The sequence below is a fragment of the Zea mays genome, chromosome 10 (assembly GCF_902167145.1).
Source record: "Zea mays cultivar B73 chromosome 10, Zm-B73-REFERENCE-NAM-5.0, whole genome shotgun sequence".
Classification (NCBI taxonomy): Eukaryota; Viridiplantae; Streptophyta; class Magnoliopsida; order Poales; family Poaceae; genus Zea; species Zea mays.
Window position 1 is genome coordinate 142,527,579 of NC_050105.1, and position 24,388 is coordinate 142,551,966.

Consider the following 24,388-nt stretch of genomic DNA (forward strand, 5'->3'; position numbering starts at 1 on the left):
TAGAGGAACTAAAAATTAGTAAATATAAACCAAACTCCCTCTTATTTCATATAGCAGTCTAAATATAAACGGGTCAGCACCGATCATACTCTCAAAAGTGAAAGACAATGTGTTGTGCAGAGGTGACGGACATATGCGCAAGGCAAAACGGTCTAAGTTCTAACTATGCAGCTGAAAGAAACATTGGTTGACACAATAATCTACTTGATCCCTATCGAAGATGGATGTGCATTTTTTTCTTGAAGGTCAATGCACTGTGAAAGCATCTAGGCCCCTGGTTGGTTTTAGCGATTAATGACAACGTAATGTTATATGTGACTAAGGTGTGTTTTGTAGGGACAAATGATAAGTTAGGTCGCATTACAGGTAGAAGTACTACAACGGTGAAAACAATCCCAGAGATAAGAACTCGAAGCGACGGCTAAAACGACGAAACAAAAAGTGAAGGACTACGAAGTCCGAGTGTCAAGGAGTTATGGACACTCGTGATTTAGTTAGGTCTTTTATTCTCTTTTAGCCATACTATAAAGAGGGGTTGTCGATGAGTAGTTTGACCAAGAGAGTTCTAGTGTAGTGTTGTTGCATATTCACACTCACATATAGTGCTAGGTGACACTCTAGAACATACACTCAAGTTAGAACGAAAACCGATTTGAAAAACAGCACAAAACAGAAAATAGGGTTTCTGGCCCTGGGGCACCGGACTGTCCGGTGCGCCCTCTGCCAGGTGGGGCCAGGCTGGCCCAGGGGAAGGGTTTCCCCACGCAGAAACCCGAGAGCACAAGGTTCCCGAGTGGAATTTTAGTGGCGCACCGGACAACGCACCGGACAGTGCACCGGACTGTGACTGTTCACTGTTCGGTGTGCCATCTGCCCAACGGCTAGTTGTCAAAACTAGCCGTTGGAGTCGACCGTTGGCGCACTGGACTGTCCGGTGCGCCCATGCGCAGAACTTTGCTGGTAACGGCTAGTTGGTGGGTGAGGGCTATTTATACCCCCTCCACCCACCATATTCAATGTCTTGCTGCCCACATTAATTCCAGCACATTGGTAGAGCATTGCAAGCACCAAAAGCCTAGTGAGGAGATTAGAGAATCTTAATCTCGCATTTGTTCCTCATTAGTGCTAGCGAGAGCCACCTAGAGCACACACCACTTGCATTAGGCTTCTGTTGGTCAAGCGAAAGTCTATGGCTTGTTACTCTTGGTGATCGGTATCACCTAGACAACTTGGTGGCGTTGGGAGCTCGGTGATAAACGTGGAGATCTTGTTGGTGACCCGTCTCAAGTTTGTAAGCGGTCTTGAGGGATCCACCGTGCCAGAGTGGCAAAGGATCATCTCGTAGTGAGCATTTGGTTCTTGCGAGGACCAAGAGGGAGCAATACCCTTGCGCGGGTGCTCCAACTAGGACTAGTGGAGAGTGCCTGAAAGTCGCCTAGAGGGGGGGGGTGAATAGGGCGAATCTGAAATTTACAAACTTAATCACAACTACAAGCCGGGTTAGCGTTAGAAATATAATCAAGTCCAAGAGAGAGGGTGCAAAACAAATCGCAAGCGAATAAAGAGTGTGACACACGGATTTGTTTTACCGAGGTTTGGTTCTCGCAAACCTACTCCCCGTTGAGGTGGTCACAAAGACCGGGTCTCTTTCAACCCTTTCCCTCTCTCAAACGGTCCCTCGGACCGAGTGAGCTTCTCTTCTCAAATCAATTGGGAACCAAACTTCCCGCAAGGACCACCACACAATTGGTGTCTCTTGCCTTGATTACAAATGAGATGATCGCAAGAAAGAATGAGAAAAAAGAAGCAATCCAAGCGCAAGAGCTCAAAAGAACACAACAAATCTCTCTCACTAATCACTAAAGCCTCGTGTGGAATTGGGAGAGGATTTAATCACTTTGGTGTGTCTTGTATTGAATGCTTAGCTCTTGTAAGTAGTTGGAAGGTGGAAAACTTGGATGACTTGAATGTGGAGGTGGTTGGGGTATTTATATCCCCAACCACCAAACTAGCCGTTTGGTGGAGGCTGCTGTCGCATGGCGCACCGGACAGTCCGGTGAATTATAGAGGAGCGGATTCCCGAAGCTGGCGAGTTTAGAGCCGCTCTTCCTTGGGGCACCGGACATTGTCTGGTGGTGCACCGGACAGTCCGGTGAATTATAACGAAGCGCCTCTAAGATTTCCCGAAGGTGATGAGTTCAGCTTGGAGTTCTGTGGTGCACCGGACACAGTCCGGTGGTGCACCGGACACTGTCCGGTGGCACACCGGACAGTCCGGTGCGCCAGACCAGGGCAGCCTTCGGTTGTCCTTTGCTCTCTTTGTTTGAACCCTTTTCTTGGTCTTTTTATTGGCTTAGTGTGAACCTTTGGCACCTGTATAACTTATAGACTAGAGCAAACTAGTTAGTCCAATTATTTGTGTTGGGCAATTCAACCACCAAAATCAATTAGGAAAATAGGTGTAAGCCTAATTCCCTTTCAATCTCCCCCTTTTTGGTGATTGATGCCAACACAAATCAAAGCAAGTATAGAAGTGCATAATTGAACTAGTTTGCATAATTGTAAGTGCAAAGGTTACTTAGAATTGAGCCAATAGAAATTCTCATAGGATATGCATGGATTGTTTCTTTCTTTAACATTTTGGACCACGCTTGCACCACTTGTTTTGTTTTTGCAAATTCTTTTGTAAATCCTTTTCAAAGTCCTTTTGCAATATAGTCAAAGGTAAATGAATACGATTTTGAGAAGCATTTTCAAGATTTGAAATTTTCTCCCCCTGTTTCAAATGCTTTTCCTTTGACTAAACAAAACTCCCCCTTAATGAAATCCTCCTCTTAGTGTTCAAGAGGGTTTTGATGTTAATTTTGAAGAGGGTATACCAATTTGAAATTATATCACACATAATATACCAATTTGAAAATACTTCTTTAAAACCAAATCGAAAGACTAAAATTTTTGAAATTGGTGGTGGTGCGGTCCTTTTGCTTTGGGCTCATGCTCTCTCCCCCTTTAGCATAAATCGCCAAAAACCGAATCATTAGAGCCCTTTGAACTACTTTCTCCCCTTTTGGCAATATATGAGTGAATATTATACCAAAGTTGGAGAGTTGCTCGGAGCGACGGCGAAGGGTGAGTTACGAAGTGGAAGCCTTTGTCTTCGCCGAAGACTCCAATTCCCTTTCAATATACCTATGACTTGGTTTGAAATATACTTGAAAACACATTAGTCATAGCACATGAAAGAGACATGACCAAAAGTATATCTATGAGCTATGTATGCAAGACATCAAAAGAAATTCCTAGAATCAAGAATATTTAGCTCATGCCTAAGTTTGTTAAAGGTTTGTTCATCAAGTGACTTGGTAAAGATATCGGCTAATTGATCTTTAGTGTTAATATATGCAATCTCGATATCTCCCTTTTGTTGGTGATCCCTTAGAAAATGATACCGAATGGCTATGTGTTTAGTGCGGCTATGCTCAACAGGATTATCCGCCATGCGGATTGCACTCATTATCACATAGAAGAGGAACTTTGGTTAATTTGTAACCATAGTCCCTAAGGGTTTGCCTCATCCAAAGTAGTTGCGCGCAACAATGGCCTGCGGCAATGTACTCGGCTTCGGCGGTAGAAAGAGCGACGGAATTTTGCTTCTTTGAAGCCCAAGACACCAAGGATCTTCCCAAGAATTGGCAAGTCCCCGATGTGCTCTTTCTATTAATCTTACACCCCACCCAATCGGCATCCGAATAACCAATTAAATCAAATGTGGATCCCCTAGGATACCAAAGCCCAAACTTAAGAGTATAAACTAAATATCTCAAGATTTGTTTTACGGCCGTAAGGTGAGCTTCCTTAGGGTCAGCTTGGAATCTTGCACACATGCATGCGGAAAGCATAATATCCGGTCGAGATGCACATAAATAGAGTAAAGAGCCAATCATCGACCGGTATACCTTTTGATCGACGGATTTACCTTCCGTGTCGAGGTCGAGATGCCCATTGGTTCCCATGGGAGTCTTGATGGGCTTGGCATCCTTCATTCCAAACTTGGTGAGTATGTCTTGAATGTACTTCGTTTGGCTAATGAAGGTGCCCTCTTGGAGTTGCTTTACTTGAAATCCTAAGAAATACTTCAACTCCCCCATCATCGACATCTCGAATTTTTGTGTCATGATCCTACTAAATTCTTCACATGTAGATTCGTTAGTAGACCCAAATATAATATCATCAACATAAATTTAGCATACAAACAAATCATTGTCAAGAGTTTTAGTAAATAAAGTAGGATCGGCTTTTCCAACTTTGAATTCATTAGTGATAAGGAAATCTCTAAGGCATTCATACCATGCTCTTGGGGCTTGCTTGAGCCCATAAAGCGCCTTAGAGAGTTTGTAAACATGGTTAGGATACTCACTATCTTCAAAGCCAGGAGGTTGCTCAACATAGACCTCTTCCTTGATTGGTCCATTGAGGAAGGCACTCTTCACGTCCACTTGATAAAGCTTGAAGCCATGGTAAGTAGCTTAGGCCAATAATATACGAATTGACTCAAGCCTAGCTACGGGTGCATAGGTTTCACCGAAATCCAAACCTTCAACTTGTGAATATCCCTTGGCCACAAGTCGAGCTTTGTTCCTTGTCACCACACCATGCTCATCTTGCTTGTTGCGGAACACCCACTTGGTTCCTACAACATTTTGATTAGGACGTGGAACCAAATGCCATACCTCATTCCTAGTGAAGTTGTTGAGCTCCTCTTGCATTGCCACCACCCAATCCGAATCTTGAAGTGCTTCCTCTACCCTGTGTGGCTCAATAGAGGAAACAAAAGAGTAATGCTCACAAAAATGTGCAACACGAGATCTAGTGGTTACCCCCTTATGGATGTCGCCGAGGATGGTGTCGACGGGGTGATGTTGGGGACTTGTTCTCAAATGCTATGAGTTAAGAACAAGGCAACATAGAAAATGTTAATCGTTAATATCCTTCGTCCTCCGAAGCATTATTTCCCTTAGGATATAATGACTTGCGGACGAAGGTGATGAAGGTCATACCTTCATAAATTCATCAAACAATGACGAAGGTTGAAATATAAAGAATGTAAAAGAAAACATGAACAATCATTTATTATTATTGAGCATAAACAAAAATATTATTGAACTACAAGTGTACCTTCAATCGGAAGGAAATGACAGTACAAGCGTGACGCAAAAAGCGAATGCCAAGTCAGCGTGAACAGTACGGGGATACTGTTCACCTATTTATAGACACGGGACACAGCCCTTACAAAATTACATTCATGCCCTTTACATTTGATAATAACTCTATAGTAGTCTATTGAGGTCTGAATAGCCTTTTCATCTTTAAGTCGGTTCCACTCTTTGCTGTCGCGCCGAAGCTTTCCTGCTCGCACCTTCGGCTCTGAGTCAACCTTCGTATTATTCCGGTCCACTGCAATGCCGACTTTAGTCCGAGGATACCTGTTTACACATTGTACTGCAGGAATACTGTTAAATCCTGTTTTTGAGGACCTTCGGACGCCGAAGGTCCCCAACAGTAGCCCCTCGCAATATTAATTTGTTCGAAATAATAAATTTAGATTGCGATATGGACGAAGGCTTTACGCCGAAGGTCCGAAAAAACACCTTCCCTTTGCTAGAATAGCAACATTCAATGACAAGTGGGGTCTTTCAGCTTTCAACGCACCGAGCGTATAAATACGGCCATACCGCAAACTCATTTTGCACGCTTTCTGGCCAACCACTCTCGCTCATTCAATTTTTAGCTCTTGTGCACTGTGATTTGCTAAGCTTTTAGCTTTGAAGCTTCGGCTTTGAAAACAGTTTTTTAGTGTTTCCGAAGATGTCTGAAGCTGCTAAGAAAGCTGCTGCTGAGATGAAGCTGAGTCTTGATGAAGAGAAGAACTTAGGGTTTCTTATAGCGATGTCGAAGACCAACACAGAAAAAATCACCAAGGAGATTCTGGAAGGGCTGTCTGAAGATACTGGTGACAGTGAAAGTTATGATGTGGACAGTGGTGGCGAAGACTCCGAAGATCGCCCCTGGCGACCAAGCCATTCAGTTTATGGTAAATCAACTATCAAAGAGAATCATCTTGTTAACATGAGAGGAAGGTATTTCCGGGATCTGTCCGTTGTGAGGGCCGACGAAGGGGAGAAGACTTGTCCACACCCCGAAGAGAATGAAGTCGTAGTGTTCCGAAGCTTTTTGAAGGCTGGGCTGCGATTGCCCTTGAGCAGCTTCGTCGTGGAGGTGCTGAAGATCTTTGAAGTCTATCTTCACCAACTTACCCCCGAGGCAATCATAAGGCTGAATATCTTCGTGTGGGCCGTGCGAAGCCAAGGTCTGAAGCCTGATGCAAAAAGTTTCTGCAATATGCACGAATTATCATACGAGACAATACCTTGGGGTAAGGAACAGTATCACAATAACTTTGGCTGCTACAATTTTGTTTCTCGGTCTGGGTCAAGCTGCCCCGTGCCAACTTTTCGGAAAAGATGGCCCAGCGGCTGGATGACAGAATGGTTCTATGTAAAAAATGATCTGAAAGCACGAGAAGACATCAAGGGTATAATTATGCGCCCTATTTGGCAAAGCTTCGGCCTTCGCAGGCCGAAGGTTGAAATGAATGAAGCTGCCGAAGAATGCCAGAGAGCCTTCGGCATTGTCTGTTCTTTTATAGGGACAAGGGACTTAGTACAAGAGCATATCGCCTTCAGGGTGTGGCCGCTTGCGGAGAAATGGGAAATGCCACAAGAAACCATTAAAGAGGCCGACGAAGGTGGACTTATCAGATTTAAGTACACTTTTAAATTTGGAGATAAATTTATTGAGCCAGATGATGAGTGGTTGAAAAGCATTGATAATTTAAGTGATGAGCTGCTTGGGACCTACTCGAAGGCCGAAGATACTGCAATGTCAGCAGCCTTCGGAGGCCGAAAAAAGAAGAGGCTGAATCGGGTATTTGATGCCATCGGGTTCGTCTACCCTGACTATTGCTATCCCACTCGAAGGCAGAAGAGAAAAAACACAAGCTCTGCAAAAGAAGAAACTGCAGCTGCTCCTAGCGAGCCAGAACCGAAAAGGAAGAAGATAAAGGTTCTTACGCATCGGCCGCGCTATATTGAACCAGCTTCAGTGCCTGAATTTACCGGAGAAACTTCTTCGGCCACCGAAGCTGAAAAACCAGCCGAGCCAACTTTGCTGCCAGAAGTCGCAGAAACGGCCGAAATGCCAACGAAGACAAAATTGGAGCAATCAAAGATATTGTTACCAGAAACGAAAGAGAAGGCCGAAGCGCCATTCACAGAAAAAATGGAAGAGGTAAAGGAAGCAACTGAGGGCTCCAAAACATCAGAAGTTTTGAGTCCTACAGCAATTATTGGGACAGCAAAAAATGAAAAAGTGCCAGCCGTAACTCCGAAGAGAAAGAGAATGGCTAATGTGCTAGATGTACTGGAAACGATCATATCTTCGAGCACACCTCCGAAGAAGGCTGCTGTTACTTCTGAAACAACAGCTGAAATTTCTGGTTCTACAGCTCCAGAGCAAGAAATTGAAGCCGAAGCTGGGCCCTCAGAGCCCGCAAAGGCAAAAACCTTGGAAAGTGAGGCAGAAAAAATAACAAAGCCAACTTTTGTTGAAGAAACTGGTGTTGTTACCCCCGAAGCATCCCCAAAAACTCGTGATTATATTTTTCGTCATGCTTCGGGGAAAAAATTATCAGAAAAAGAAGAACAAGAGGCCCAGCATTATGCCCAAAAGTTGAAATATCCAAAGGGGGCGTTGATATTTAATGGCAGTGGAGAAGAAGATTTCTTGTATTGTCTCCCCGACAGCAAGGAAATTTCTGTCTGTCGGGAGATGAGCAGAAGCTTCGGATTCCCAACTTTAGAAGACGGACTTTCGGTGCTGTCAAAGAACGATCTGGCTGACAGCCTAGCTTACAACAGTTTAAAGGTGCGACAAATGGAATTCTTGTATTTTTTGTTGAGTTCAAAATTTTTCGTTTGTTTAAAACTATTGACACAGACATATTCCTGTTTGCAGGGCCTGATACTCAGCAATGCCCTCAGGGCACAGAAAGATGCTGAGGACGAAGGATGTACTATAGCTCTGAGCAACCTTCGTTCCGAAGTAATTGAACTGAGGAACGAAGGTCTTGAAAAAGATAAAATATTATACTCATTGATAAATAAAATAAAGGAAGACGAAGCTACTTTTAAAAGTCAAGCTGAAACTCAGAAGCGTGAAATTGAAGACCTTCGGAAACAACTGGCCAGAGCCAAGGAAGAACGCGTACTTGAAGAGACAAAGCGTGAACTAAGCGATCAATGGGCAGATCACCTAGAAGTGACTGTTGAAGAGCTTCGTTCGTCCAAAAAGAGATGCTACAACAAATCTATGGATTGCGTTAAGAAATTAAAGGCTAGCTTCGCCAAGGTCGGCGCATTCTCAAGTGAGGAAAACTTTTCGAGAGGCAATCCCGAAGGTGTTATTGAATGGATTGACCACGAAGCTGAAGACTTCGAAGAAATTTTAAATAGCCGAGGAGATATATGTGCCTTCTCTGGCGCCAGAGGGATTGCCACCATCTTAGAGAAGAAGGGCTGCGAACATGTAAAAATTTTAGCACAGTCCGAAGCTGCCTTGTCCTTTGAAGATACAAGAGATCCTTCGGCCGAAGCTAGCATAATTGGTGGAAAGTTTTTTACCGATATCTAGGATAATGGTGGCCGAGAAATGGCCGGAGAAATTATTCGAAGAAGTGAAAAGGGCATTCACGATGCTAGAGAAGTAGCTGAGGCTGCTGACAAGAGCGCAGAAGCCGAAGGTCAATTAGGTACTAAATAATAGTTTTTATCGTGTTGTAATCTTTAGGCTTTTAAGATCTGTTTGCGATTTGTAATAGCAATGTAGCCGTGTCCTGCTTCAGATCCGACTAAAGCGCCTTCGGACCCTCAGCCGAAGGGGGACGACGAAATTAAAAAGATGGCCGAAGATATTATGGACGAAGTCGTCAATCGGCTCCTGAATGAGGCTGCAGAAGTCGTTTTGAGAGAGGATTAAACATTTTTGTAAAAAACTTCTTAAATGTAATATAGTGTAACATTTTGTAACCCCGAATGTAATATATCTATTTTTGCTACTCAATTCTTTACGATGCATGAAACTTTACACACGTACCGTTTTTGAGTCTTTGGCGAAAAAACACCTTCCCTTCTTTTCATGCTTCGTGAAGAAGAATTACCATTTATCACAACAATATCCGAAGTATCCTGAAAGAGTGTTGAAGCTTCGTAGAAACATGCTTCAAGGCTATACTTCAGAAATCAATATTGTTGCTCCTTGTGACTTGGCATGATTTGCCCCTTTTTCAAAGCGTTTTCCCGAAGATTGATATCATATTTCTTTCTTATGCCACATGCAGTATGATGTATGATGCTTATGTTATGCAAAGATGATGTGATGATGTTATGCTATGTAAGGTGATATTCCGAAGGTACACGCATATCTGCGCGATAAAACACATAATCTTTTTGTGAATCAGCGTTGACTTTTCGCTATAAGCCTCCCTTAGGAGCTTCTTCGCCTTTTACTTCAGCGGAATCAGCGTTGACTTTTCGCTGTAAGCTCTGCATTCCCTTAGGAACGTCTTTGGAGCTTCTTCGCCTTTTACTTAGGCGGTATCAGCGTTGACTTTTCGCTGTATGCTCTGCATTCCTTTTGGAACGACTTTGGAGCAGAAAACTTACACTGCGCTCCCTTCGGAGCGGCTTTTTGTGACTTCGTCAAACTTACTCTGCGTTCGTTAGAACGACTTTTTGTTGCTTCGAAGAATTTTTGATAGTTCGAAGGTCCTTCTTATTATCACAAGTCTTTGAATTTCGATCAATTTAAGCCTGTGGAGAAAACAACGTATTTTTTGTAGGAATTAACGAAACTAATTACACGAAACCTAAACAATGTCCTTTATTACAGAAAATAAAACTGAATGAAAAAGATTGCTATTAAGGTAGGATATTTGTCAATAGATGTGCTTTGACTCTGGCACAGTGCTATTGACTGTACGAGCTTCGGACTGCTCTCTGAAGTCCCTCTGGTGTGGAGTATACTGGCTCCCTTCTGGCTGCTGGCCTTGTTGCAACGGAGGTGGAGGCGGAGGCTGTTGCCAGGAAGCTTGAGGCTGACTCGCCGAAGCAACAGAAACTGCAGGATGATTACCCACATATTCTGGGATGTAGGGCGAATGATACGAAGCTGTATGCATGACCTGCTTCGGCTGAGCCTGTTGTGCTGCTGCTTCAGCTATTTCCTTTTGCTTCTGAATAGTAACGTGGCACATCCTGGTAGTATGGCCTTTGTTCTCACCGCAGAATAAGCAAAAGATTCTTCTCGGTTGGTCGCCAAATCTTCCTCCGAAGCCCCTGGCGCCTCTGCCTCTTGGAGCTGGAGGTCGGAAGGAGCTTTGCTGTTGTCCAGAAGCCTGTGAGGAGCATTGTGGCCTTTGCTGTTGGCTTCCTCTGTCATCATTTTGTGTAGAATTGTGAATTGATCTCACATGCCTCGGGTAGAACCTCCCTCCGAAGCCCCTGGTCATTTCAGAAAACCTGAAAGCCTCCTCCCTTCTTTGGCGAAAATCATTGTCGGCCCGAATGTATTCATCCATTTTCTGGAGAAGCTTCTCCAAAGTTTGAGGAGGCTTCCTGGCGAAGTACTGAGCTGACGGACCTGGCCGAAGCCCCTTGATCATGGCCTCGATGACAATTTCATTGGGCACCGTTGGTGCCTGTGCCCTTAAACGCAAGAACCTTCGGACATATGCCTGAAGGTATTCTTCGTGATCCTGAGTGCACTGGAACAGAGCCTGAGCAGTGACCGGCTTCGTCTGAAATCCTTGAAAGCTGGTTAACAACAAATCCTTCAGCTTCTGCCATGAAGTGATCGTTCCTGGTCGAAGGGAGGAATACCAGGTTTGAGCAACACTTCTGACAGCCATAACGAAAGATTTGGCCATGACTGAAGCATTGCCACCATACGAAGACACTGTTGCTTCGTAGCTCATCAAAAACTGCTTCGGATCTGAGTGGCCATCAAATACGGGGAGCTGAGGCGGCTTGTAGGACGGAGGCCAAGGTGTAGCCTGCAGCTCAGCGGACAGGGGAGAAGCATCATCAAAAACAAAATTCCCATGATGGAAATTGTCATACCAGTCATCTTCGTTGGGAAAGCCCTCCTGATGAAGGTCTTGATGCTGAGGCCTTCGGTGTTGCTCATCCTGAGCAAGATGACGAACTTCTTCAGAGGCTTCGTCTATCTGCCTCTGCAGTTCAGCTAGCCTGGCCATCTTCTCCTTCTTGCGTTGAACCTGCTGCTGAAGGATTTCCAGATTTTGAATCTCCTGATCTAGATCATCCTCCGGAGGTGTTGGACTGGTAGCCTTCCTCTTCTGGCTTCGTGCCTCTCTAAGAGAAAGGACGTCTTGATTGGGGTCCAGCGGCTGCAGCGTGCCAGCCCCTGGTGCTGAAGCCTTCTTCGGCGGCATGACGAAGGTGATGCTTGCCGAAGGTATTGAAAAGCTCAAGAAATGGAAGTGAGTTCACCGGAGGTGGGCGCCAATGTTGGGGACTTGTTCTCAAATGCTATGAGTTAAGAACAAGGCAACATAGAAAATGTTAATCGTTAATATCCTTCGTCCTCCGAAGCATTATTTCCCTTAGGATATAATGACTTGCGGACGAAGGTGATGAAGGTCATACCTTCATAAATTCATCAAACAATGACGAAGGTTGAAATATAAAGAATGTAAAAGAAAACATGAACAATCATTTATTATTATTGAGCATAAACAAAAATATTATTGAACTACAAGTGTACCTTCAATCGGAAGGAAATGACAGTACAAGCGTGACGCAAAAAGCGAATGCCAAGTCAGCGTGAACAGTACGGGGATACTGTTCACCTATTTATAGACACGGGACACAGCCCTTACAAAATTACATTCATGCCCTTTACATTTGATAATAACTCTATAGTAGTCTATTGAGGTCTGAATAGCCTTTTCATCTTTAAGTCGGTTCCACTCTTTGCTGTCGCGCCGAAGCTTTCCTGCTCGCACCTTCGGCTCTGAGTCAACCTTCGTATTATTCCGGTCCACTGCAATGCCGACTTTAGTCCGAGGATACCTGTTTACACATTGTACTGCAGGAATACTGTTAAATCCTATTTTTGAGGACCTTCGGACGCCGAAGGTCCCCAACAGGTGATCTCGTTGGATTGTTTGGTGGACTCTTGGGTGTGGCGGCCTTGGTTCTTCATCCTCCTTGTCTTGATCATTTGCATCTCCCCCTTGATCATTCCCGTCATCTTGAGGTGGCTCATCTTGTTGATCTTCTCCTTCATCAACTTGAGCCTCATCCTCATTTTGAGTTGGTGGAGATGCTTGCGTGGAGGAGGATGGTTGATCTTGTGCATTTGGAGGCTCTTCGGATTCCTTGGGACACACATCCCCAATAGACATGTTCCTTAGTGTGATGCATGGAGCCTCTTCATCACCTATCTCATCAAGATCAACTTGCTCTACTTGAGAGCCGTTAGTCTCATCAAACACAACGTCACAAGAAACTTCAACTTGTCCAGTGGACTTGTTAAAGACTCTATATGCCCTTGTGTTTGAATCATATCCTAGTAAAAAGCCTTCTACAGTCTTAGGAGCAAATTTAGATTTTCTACCTCTTTTAACAAGAATAAAGCATTTGCTACCAAAGACTCTAAAATATGAAATATTGGGCTTTTTATCGGTTAGGAGTTCATATGATGTCTTCTTGAGAATTCGGTGTAGATATAACTGGTTGATGGCGTAGCAGACGGTGTTGACCGCCTCGGCCCAAAACCGATCCGACGTCTTGTACTCATCAAGCATGGTTCTTGCCATGTCCAATAGAGTTCTATTTTTCCTCTCCACTACACCATTTTGTTGTGGTGTGTAGGGAGAAGAGAACTCATGCTTGATTCCCTCCTCCTCAAGGAAGCCTTCAATTTGAGAGTTCTTGAACTCTGTCCCGTTGTCGCTTCTAATTTTCTTGATCATTAAGCCGAACTCATTTTGAGCCCGTCTCAAGAATCCCTTTCATGTCTCTTGGTTATGAGATTTTTCATGCAAAAAGAATACCCAAGTGAAGCGAGAATAGTCATCCAAAATAACTAGACAGTACTTACTCCCGCCGATGCTTATGTAAGCTATCGGGCCGAATAGATCCATGTTGTCGGCGTTTCGAACCCGGGGGTCCCTGGACCGACGAGTAAATTATCGCCGCGTGCCCCAGCCCAGATGGGTCGGCGCGAGACGAAGCGCGAAGGGGGGAAGGAGCCGGAGGGAGACGGGCGTGAGAGGTGGAATCCCGCGGCCTTCGTGTTTGTCCCGTGCCCTGGTCGGGTGCGCTTGCAGTAGGGGGTTACAAGCGTCCATGCGGGAGGGAGCGAGCGGCCTCACGCGAGCGCCGTCCCGTCCTTCTCCGCGCGGCCAACCCTCGTAAGAGGGACCTGGTCCTTCCTTTTATAGGCACAAGGAAAGGATCCAGGTGTACAATGGGGGGTGTAGCAGTGTGCTAACGTGTCTAGCGGAGGAGAGCTAGCGCCCTAAGTACATGCCATCGTGGCAGCCGGAGAGGTTTTGGCACCCGGTTCGTGTGATGTCGTGGCCGTCGGAGGAGCGCAGGAGCCTGGCGGAAGGACAGCTGTCGGGGCTGTCGAGTCCTTGCTGACGTCCTCTTGCTTCCGTAAGGGGGCTGAGAGCCGCCATCGTCATAGAGCGTGCGGGGCGCCATCATTACTCGCATAGCGGAGCGAGCCAGATGGGACGCTGGTCTTGTTCCCCGTAGCCTGAGTCAGCTTGGGGTAGGGTAATGATGGCGCCTCCTGTGACGTGGTCGGTCCGAGCCCTGGGTTGGGCAAGGTGGAGGCTCCTCCGAGGTCGAGGTCGAGTCTGTCTTCCGAGGCCGAGGTCGAGTCCGAGCCCCTGGGTCGGGCGAGGCGGAGACCGTCGGCTGAGGCCAGGGCTGAGTCCGAGCCCTGGGGTCGAGCGAAGCGGAGTTCGTCGTCTTCCGGGGCTGAGCCCGAGTCCGAGCCCTGGGGTCGGGCGAAGCGGAGTTCGTCGTCTTCCGGGACTGAGCCCGAGTCCGAGCCCTGGGGTCGGGCGAAGCGGAGTTCGTCGTCTTCTGGGACTGAGCCCGAGTGTGAGCCCTGGGGTCGGGCCAAGCGGAGTTCGTCGTCTTCCGGGGCTGAGCCCGAGTCCGAGCCCTGGGGTCGGGCGAAGCGGAGTTCGTCGTCTTCCGGGTCTGAGCCCGAGTCCGAGCCTTAGGGTCGGGCGAAGCAGAGTTTCCTATGGCGCCTGAGGCCAGACTTGGCTGCTGTCAGCCTCACTCTGTCGAGTGGCATAGCAGTCAGAGCGGCGCAGGCGGCGCTGTCCTCTTGTCAGGTCGGTCAGTGGAGCGGCGAAGTGACTACGGTCACTTCGGCTCTGTCAACTGGAGGACGCGCGTCAGGATAAAGGTGTCAGGCCACCTTTGCATTAAATGCCCCTGCGATTTGGTCGGTTGGCGTGGCGATTTGGCCAAGGTTGCTTCTTGGTGAAGACTGGGCCTCGGGCGAGCCGAAGGTGTGTCCGTTGATGGAGGGGGGCCTCGGGCGAGATGTAGATCCTCCGGGGTCGGCTGCCCTTGCCCGAGGCTGGGCTCGGGCGAGGCGTGATCGCGTCCCTCGAATGGACCGATCCTTGACTTAATCGCACCCATCAGGCCTTTGCAGCTTTGTGCTGATGGGGGTTACCAGCTGAGATTTAGGAGCCTTGAGGGTACCCCTAATTATGGTCCCCGATAGTAGCCCCCGATCCTCGAAGGGAGTGTTAATACTCGCTTGGAGGCTTTTGTCGCACTTTTTTGCAAGGGGACCAGCCTTTCTCGGTTGCGTTTTGTTCCGGTGGGTGCGCGCGAGCGCACCCGCCGGGTGTAGCCCCCGAGGCCTCGGAGGAGTGGTTTGACTCCTCCGAGGTCTTAATGCCTCGCGCAATGCTTCGACTGGTCTGGTTGTTCCCTCATGCGAGCTGGTCGTAACCCGGGTGCACGGTCGGGTCCCAAGTTCTCGGGCTGGTATGTTGACGCTGTCAACGGTTTGGCCAGAGCCGGGTTTGCGAGAGTAGCCCCCGAGCCTCTACACGGGGCGAGAGGACGGTCAAGGACAGACTCGACTTTTTACATACGCCCCTGCGTCGCCTTTCCGCAAGGAGGAGGGGGGGAAAGCGCCATGTTGCCCTTGGGGGGCGCCGAACATGGTGTCTCCAGCGAGCTGCTGACGGGTAATCCGAGTGGACGCCCGTGCCCCATTTGTTAGGGGTCGGCTAGAGGCCCGGAGGCGCGCTCCAAAAGTACGTGCGGGTGATCTGCCGGACCCGGTCCCCTTTCGACGGGGTCCGAGGGCTCGATGCCTCCCTCTGATGGGATTCCGTTACAAGATCGTTCCCGTTGGTCTCGGAAATGTCCTAGGGTACCTCGGGAGCGTAGCCCGAGCCTTGGTTATGTATCGAACGTACCCAGGGTCATCCCTCGCTCTGTGTCTGAGGCGGCTGTGAACCCTTCGAGGGCCAGCCTACGAACCCCTGATCAGTAGTGGGCGCGGAGCCCGAGTGGCCTGAGGCGTCTATTGAACCCCTCCGAGGGTCCGGCCTTCGAACCTCTGACCAGTAGTGGGCGCGGAGCCCAAGCGCTCTGAGGCGGCTGTTAAACCCCTCCGAGGGGCCAGCCTTTGAACCTCTGATCAGTAGGGAGGCTCGGGACCTGTTTCCTTCACGGAGAAGGATCCTTTTCGGGGTATCCCCCTTTCTCGGTCCCTGTTGTAAGAGAGAGAAAGAGGAAAAGGAAAAGGATACGAAATTGAATGATGTGGCGTACCTTTTTTTGACGCGGTCATTATGGCGAAGGCGAAGCGTCGCTCGCTTCTCCTGCTAGAGGCGCCGCCTGTCCCGCCGCGGAGTTAATGCGACGGGGCGGGTGGTTCGTGGGGCAGCCATTGCGCGTGCGCGAGCCGTTCGAGGAACGGCCGTTTCGCTTTGAGTTTTGAATCCTGCGGCGGGTTCGGGCGACGCGTTGAACGGGTCTCGCCGGGGTCTTTATATACTCAGGGGAGAGTCCGGTGACGGTTCCTTGCTCTGCTACTTGCCTCCTCCTTAGGTTTTCGCGGCCTAAGGGATTAGCCAGAGAGAAGGAAACCGCCCACCCAATCCTTTCCGCCGCCACCTCCTCAGCAGGGCGCCGAGGTGGCGGACCTTCGGTTGCTCTGCGCCGATCTGAGAGCAGAGGCGGCAGCGGCACGCGCAGAGGTGCAGCGACGGCAGTCGGAGTTCGACCAGGTCGCCGATGAGCGGGATCAATCTCGGGGCCGGGCCGCCGAGGCCGAAAGCCGGGCCGGAGCCCTTGCGGCGGACCTAGCCGTAGCCCAAGCCGCAGCCTCGGAGCAGCGTGCCCGAGCCGGAGGTATGTCCTGGCTGTTTTCAGTTTTCGTTTCAGCTCGTTTCCTCCACTTGTGTTTGAGGCCTTGCGCTCTGGCTGTTCGTAGAGCTCGAGTCTGCCCTTGATGAGTCCACCAGGGCGCTTGCCCAGGCGGCCGAGCAGAGGGAGGCCGACCGTGCGGCCATGTCTGAGGCCATCTCGGACTTCTGCCAGGTCTTTGGCTTCGGCGACGTCCCCTCAGGAAGCTCCTCTCAAAGTCGGCTGCAGGCCTTGGGTGACCACGTGCGCGGCAGACTCCGCGAGGCGCTGCACCACGGCGTCAGGCGGGCCTTCGCCGTGCTTGCTTCCCACTACGTCGTGGATCTGGAGCGGGTCAGCGAGGGGTATTGCCTCCCTGACGAAGATGAAGCCGCCCTGGCTGAAGTCCAGAGGCTCGACGTGGCCGCTGCGGGCCCGAGCGCGGCGCTGGCGACCACCTTCGAGGCAGAGATCCTCCCGCCTGTGCCGTCGTCCGAGGCCGGGGTGAACTTTGCCGAAGGCGGGGACGAAGCTGAAGGCACGGCTCCTTCCCCGGGCGACGCCTAACTCTGCCGGAGCGGTTTCCTTTGAATGCACGTGTGTCTTTTGCGGCCGCTGAGGCCCGAACACTTTATTATCGTAGTATAAAGTCATGCTCCTTTTCCTTTCATTTTGCGTGTCCGGCCTCGTTCGTCAGTAGCAGGGTGGCTTGCCCATGTAGGAGTCATTTTTCGCGGTAGGTGACGAGTGAGGTATTCGTAACCCAGAGGCGTAGGAGTCCCTCGGCTCAGTCAGCCTTGCCACTTACATGCACCCGCGTTCGCTTCTTGGGGTCCTGCTACCGACATAGCCGGGGAACGCGGAAGCCTTTTTGATTGAAAATTTTGACGCAGAGGGGGTTCCCCCCTTTTAGCCCCCGAGGGAGGGTCGGGCTTTGCCGAGGCAAGGCTGACCCTTCCTTGATGACGGAACTTTGCGTGGGAACGAGGTATACGAACAACTTGAAAGTATCTTAAGGGTAGAAGCGACGTAGCTGTTGGATGTTCCAAGCGTTGCTGTAGACCTCGCCCTGACTGTTGGCCAGCTTGTACATTCCGGGCTTCAGAACTTTGGCGATGACGAACGGCCCTTCCCAGGGAGGCGTGAGCTTGTGCCACCCTCGGGCGTCTTGTCACATCCGAAGCACCAGGTCGCCCACCTGGAGGTCTCGAGACCGAACCCCTCGGGCGTGGTAGCGTCGCAGGGACTGCTGGTACTGCACCGAGTGTAGTAAGGCCACGTCCCGAGCCTCTTCCAGCTGGTCCAGTGAGTCTTCTCGATTAGCTTGATTGCTTTGGTCGACGTAGGCCCTCGTCCTCGGGGAACCGTATTCTAAGTCTGTGGGCAAGATGGCCTCGGCCCCATAGACTAGAAAGAACGGCGTGAAGCCCGTGGCTCGGCTCGGCGTTGTCCTCAGACTCCAGACCACCGAGGGGAGTTCCTTCATCCATCGCTTGCCGAACTTGTTGAGGTTGTTGTAGATCCGCGGCTTGAGTCCTTGCAGGATCATGCCGTTGGCACGCTCTACTTGCCCATTCGTCATGGGGTGAGCCACGTCGGCCCACTCCACCCGGATGTGGTGATCCTCGCAGAAGTCCAGGAACTTTCTGTCAGTGAACTGGGTGCCGTTGTCGGTGATGATGGAGTTCGGGACCCCAAAGCGAAGGATGATGTTGGTGAAGAACACCACCGCCTGTTCGGACCTGATGCTGTTTAGGGGTCGGACCTCGATCCACTTGGAGAATTTGTCAATGGCGACCAACAGGTGCGTGTAGCCCCTGGGTGCCTTCTGCAAGAGGCCGACGAGGTCCAGACCCCACACAGCAAAAGGCCAGGTGATGGGTATCGTCTGCAGGGCCTGAGCGGGCAGGTGGGTCTGCCTTGCGTAGAACTGACACCCTTCGCAGGTGCGGACAATTCTTGTGGCGTCGGCCACCGCCGTCGGCTAGTAGAAACCTTGTCGGAAGGCGTTTCCAACAAGGGCTCGAGGTGCTGCGTGATGACCGCAAGCCCCCGAGTGTATCTCTTGTAGGAGCTCCTGGCCTTTGGCGATGGAAATGCATCGCTGGAGGATGCCTGAGGGGCTGCGGTGGTAGAGTTCCTTCCCGTCTCCCAGCAAGACAAACGACTTGGCGCGCCGCGCCAACCGCCGAGCTTCGGCTCGGTCGAGGGGTAGCTCTCCTCGGCGGAGATATTGCAGGTACGGGGTCTGCCAGTTTCGATCAGGCGTGACCCCGCTCCGCTCCTCCTCGATGCGCAGTGCCTCACCCTCGGAGGCCGAGGGTACCTCGGACCGAGCCGTGGGTGCCTCGGGCCCAGCCGAGGGTGCTTCGGGTCGAACCGAGGGTGCCTCGGGCCGAGCCGAGGGTACCTCGGACTGAGCCGAGGGTGCCTCGGGCCGAGCCGAGGGTGCCTCGGGCCGAGCCGAGGGTGCCTCGGGCCGAGCCGAGGGTGCCTCGGGCTGGGCCGAGGCCTTCTCGGGCTCGGGCGTGTCGTCGGTCCTGACGGAGGGTTGATGCAGGTCTCGGGAGAAGACGTCCGGGGGAACCGTTGTTCGCCCCGAGGCTATTTTAGCCAGCTCGTCCGCAGTCTCGTTGTAGCATCGGGCGATGTGGTTGAGCTCGAGACCGTAGAACTTGTCTTCCAGGCGCCGAACCTCATCGCAGTAGGCTTCCATCTTCGGGTCGCGGCAGTGGGAGTTCTTCATGACTTGGTCGATGACGAGCTGCGAGTCATTGCGAGCGTCGAGGTGTCGGACCCCTAGCTCGATGGCGATGCGCTACCCGTTGACCAGAGCCTCGTACTCGGCCACATTGTTGGATGCCGGGAAATGGAGGCGTAGCACATAGCGTAGGTGCTTCCCGAGGGGTGAGATGAAGAGCAGGCCTGCGCCTGCTCCTGTCTTCATCAGCGACCCGTCGAAGAACATGGTCCAGAGTTCCGGTTGGATCGGAGCTATTGGGAGCTGGGTGTCGACCCATTCAGCCACGAAGTCCGCCAAGACCTGGGACTTGATGGCCTTCCGAGGGGCGAACGAGATCGTTTCGCCCATGATTTCCACTAGGGATGAAAACGGTCGGAAACGGTATTTATTCGGTAATCAGTTTTTTAGTCGTTTTTCTTTGATTGCGAATAAATAGAATATAGAATGTATCATACAAATTTGTATTCTTGTTTTTAACATCTAGATTGTAAAGATTCATAAAAGATAAACCTTAAATTCACCCTATATTTTCTTAAATAATAGATATAAACTTCGGTATGGATTCGGAAACAAATTCGGTAATTTTTTCAACTATTTGTGTTGTAGGGACCAAATAACACATAAAACAATTTATGTAATATTTTATTCATATTTGTACTAATGTGCTTGATAACATAGGGAAAAATCAACATCAAATTTTATACATATATATTTTAAAATATTAAATTTGTCCTAACAGTTCGGATTACCACTTTCATCCCTAATTTCCACCGCCCACTTTGCAATTCTACCTGAGGCCTCTCGGCACTAGATGATCTCCCCCAAGGGGAAGGATGACACTATAGTTACCGGATGAGACTCGAAGTAGTGTCACAACTTCCGCCGCGTTAGGATCACCGCGTACAGCAGCTTCTGAATTTGTGGGTAGCAGATCTTGGTCTCGGACAGTACCTCACTAATGAAGTAGACTGGCCTTTGGACGGGCAATGCATGCCCCTCTTCTCGTCTCTCGACCACAATCGCGGCGCTAACCACCTGAGTGGTCGCGGCGACGTAGATCAAGAGGGCTTCTCCGGCAGCGGGGGGCACCAAGATGGGCGCGTTCGTGAGGAGCGCCTTCAGGTTCCCGAGGGCTTCCTCGGCCTTAGGGGTCCAAGTGAAGCACTCGACCTTCCTTAAGAGGCGGTACAGAGGCAGGCCTCTTTCGCCGAGGCGTGAGATGAAACGGCTCAGAGCCGCAAGGCATCCCGTGACTCTCTGTACGCCTTTCAAGTCCTTGATGGGCCCCATGCTGGTGATGGCCGTGATCTTCTCCGGGTTGGCCTCGATGCCCCGCTCGGAGACGATGAACCCCAGGAGCATGCCTCAGGGAACCCCGAAGACACACTTCTCGGGATTGAGCTTCACGCCTTTCGCCTTGAGACATCAGAATGTCGCTTCAAGGTCGGAAAGGAGGTCGCAGGCTTTCCTCGTCTTGACTACAATGTCATCGACGTAGGCCTCGACCGTTCGGCCAATGTGTTCGCCGAACACATGGTTCATGCACCGTTGGTACGTTGCACCCGCATTCCTCAAACCAAACGACATGGTGACATAGCAGTACATGCCGAAGGGTGTGATGAAAGAAGTCGCGAGCTAGTCGGACTCTTTCATCCTAATTTGGTGATACCCCGAGTAGGCATCGAGGAAAGACAGGGTTTCGCACCCAGCAGTGGAATCCACGATTTGGTCGATGCGAGGCAGAGGGTAGGGAACTTTCGGACATGCTTTGTTTAGACCAGTGTAGTCTACACACATCCGCCATTTCCCTCCTTTCTTTCTCACAAGCACAGGATTGGCAAGCCATTTGGGATGGAATACCTCTTTGATGAACCCTACCGCCATTAGCTTGTGGATCTCCTCGCCTATGGCTCTGCGCTTTTCTTCGTCGAATCGGCGCAGAGGCTGCTTCACGGGTCGGGCTCCAGCTCGGATATCCAGCGAGTGCTCGGCGACATCCCTCGGTATGTCGGGCATGTCCGAGGGACTCCACGCGAAAACATCGGCGTTCGCGTGGAGAAAGTCGACGAGCACTGCTTCCTATTTGGGATCGAGCTCGGAGCCGATCCGGATCTGCTTGGAGGCGTCGCTGCTGGGGTCGAGGGGGACGGATTTAATCGTCTCCGCTGGCTCGAAGTTGCCGACGTGGCGCTTCACGTCTGGCGCCTCCTTAGAGAGGCTCTCCAGGTCGGCGATGAGGGCCTCGGATTCGGCGAGGGCCTCGGCGTACTCCACGCACTCCACGTCGCATTCGTACGTGTGTCAGTATGTGGGGCCGACGGTGATGACCCCGTTGGGGCCCGACATCTTGAGCTTGAGGTAGGTGTAGTTGGGGACAACCATGAACTTTGCGTAGCATGGCCTCCCAAGTACTGTGTGGTAGGTTTCTCGGAACCCGACCACCTCGAACGTGAGGGTCTCCCTTTGGAAGTTGGAGGGCGTCCCAAAGCTACGAGTTGTCCGAGGGGCTGTACGCGCTTCCCGGGGATGATCCCGTGGAAAGGCGCAGCGCCTACCCGGACCGAGGACACATCAACACGCAGGAGCCCGAGGGTCTCGGCGTAGATGATGTTGAGGCTGCTGCCTCCGTCCATGAGGACCTTGGTGAGCCTGACGTCGCCGATGACAGGGTCGACAACGAGCGGGTATTTCCCCGTGTTCGGCACGCGGTCGGGGTGGTCGGCTTGGTCGAAGGTGATAGGCTTGTCGGACCAGTCTAGGTAGACTGGCGCCGCCACCTTTACCGAACAGACCTCACGACGCTCTTGCTTGTGGTGCCGAGCCGAGGCGTTCGCCACTTGCCCACCGTAGATCATGAAGCAGTCGCGGACCTCGGGGAACTCTCCTGCCTGGTGATCTTCCTTCTTATCGTCGTCGTGAGCCCTGCCACCCTCCGCGGGTGGCCCAGCTTTGTGAAAGTGGCGCCGAAGCATGGCGCACTCCTCAAGGGTGTGCTTAACGGGCCCCTGATGATAGGGGCACGGCTCCTTGAGCATCTTGTCGAAGAGGTTGGCACCTCCGGGAGGTTTCCGAGGGTTCTTGTACTCGGCGGCGGCGACAAGGTCCGCGTCGGTGGCATCGCGTTTCGCTTGCGACTTCTTCTTGCCTTTCTTCTTGGCGCCGCGCTGAGTTGACGCCTCGGGGACATCTTCCGGTGGGCGGCCCTGGGGCTGCTTGTCCTTCCGGAAGATAGCCTCAACCGCCTCCTGGCCAGAGGCGAACTTGGTGGCGATGTCCATCAGCTCGCTCGCCCTGGTGGGGGTCTTGCGACCTAGCTTGCTCACCAGGTCGCGGCAGGTGGTGCCGGCGAGGAACGCGCCGATGACATCCGAATCGGTGATGTTGGGCAGCTCGGTGCGCTGCTTCGAGAATCGTCGGATGTAGTCCCGGAGAGACTCTCCCGGCTGCTAGCGACAGCTTCTGAGATCCCAGGAGTTTCCAGGGCGCACGTACATGCCCTGGAAATTGCCGGCGAAGGCCTGGACCAGGTCGTCCCAGTTGGAGATCTGCCCCAGAGGCAGGTGCTCCAGCCAGGCCCGAGCGGTATCGGAGAGGAACAGGGGGAGGTTGCAGATGATGAGGTTGTCGTCGTCCGTTCCACCCAGTTGACAGGCCAGCCGGTAGTCCGCGAGCCACAGTTCCAGTCTCGTCTCCTCCGAGTACTTTGCGATAGTAGTCGGGGTTCGGAACCGGGTCGGGAACGACACCCGTCGTATGGCACGACTGAAAGCCTGCGGACCGGGTGGTTCGGGCGAGGGACTCCGATCCTCCCCGCCGTCGTAGCGTCCCCCACGCCTGGGGTGGTAGCCTCGGCGCACCCTCTCGTCGAGGTGGGCCCGACGGTTGCGGTGATGGTGCTCGTGGCCGAGGCGACCCGGGGCCGTAGGCGCTGTGTTGCGCGTGCGCCCGGTGTGGACCGAGGCTTCCCGCATGAATCGGGAAATCGCGGCGCGATGTTCCGAGGGGTACCCCTGCCTTCGGGAGGCGGAGCTTTCGGCCCATCGGACCGCGGCGTCCTCCAGGAGATTCTTGAGCTCTCCCTGGATACGCCGCCCCTCGGTGGTTGATGGCTCCGGCATCGCGCGGAGAAGCATTGCCGCTGCAGCCAGGTTCTGGCCGACTCCACTGGAAGTGGGTGGTGGCCTTACCCTGACATCGTCGGCGATGCGGTGCTGGATACCCTGGGGTAGATGACGCACTTCTCCGGCCGGAGGTTGGCTCGCCCACTCCTGCCCGATGTCCCGGCGGATCGGCTCAAGTGTTCCTGCTCCCTCGTCGAGTCTGGCCTGCATCTCGCGGATTTGCTCGAGCTGTGGGTCATGACCCCCCCCCCCCCGCCGGGACGGGGACCACAGCTAGCTCCCGAAGGATGTCAACGCGAGGCACATGCCTAGGGAGATCTCCGTTTTCTGGCATACCAAGATGGTTGCCTTCGTCGGGACCCCCTAGATCGACGTGGAAACATTCACGACTTGGGCCGCAGTCCTCGTCGCCGAGGCTGCGGCTACCGTCGGAACAGTCGGAAAGGCAGTAGTCACACGCGGTCATAAAGTCCCGCATGGCGCTGGGGTTACCAAGTCCGGAGAAATCCCAACAGAAGTCGGGCTCGTCATCTTCCTCGGACCCCGAGGGCCCGTAGGTCGAGACGGTCGTCAGCCGGTCCCAGGGTGACCGCATACGATACCCCAGAGGGTTTGGACTCGCCTCTACTAGAGCGTCCACCAAAGCGAAGTCGCTTGGCGGGTCGAGGCTGAACCCAGAAGGCGTGAGATGGAAATCGGTTGGTACCTCTTGGTCGACGGGCGGTGACGAAGTCACGTCAGGGACTGACTGCACCGTCGTCTCAGGTACGAGGGTGACGCCCAGCAAGTCCTTCGCGAGCGTGCTGGCGTCGTCCGTTTGCTTGGGATTGGCGTGTTGCGGGGAGACGGCGCTCGTCTTCGTCTCAGACGCGAGATCGATGCCCGACGTGCCCCCCGTTGGGGCGCCGACGCCATCGACTCGCTCGACAGCCGACGAGGTGCCGCCTCCTGCTTGGCCTTGGTTGCCCCGCCTCCTCCTC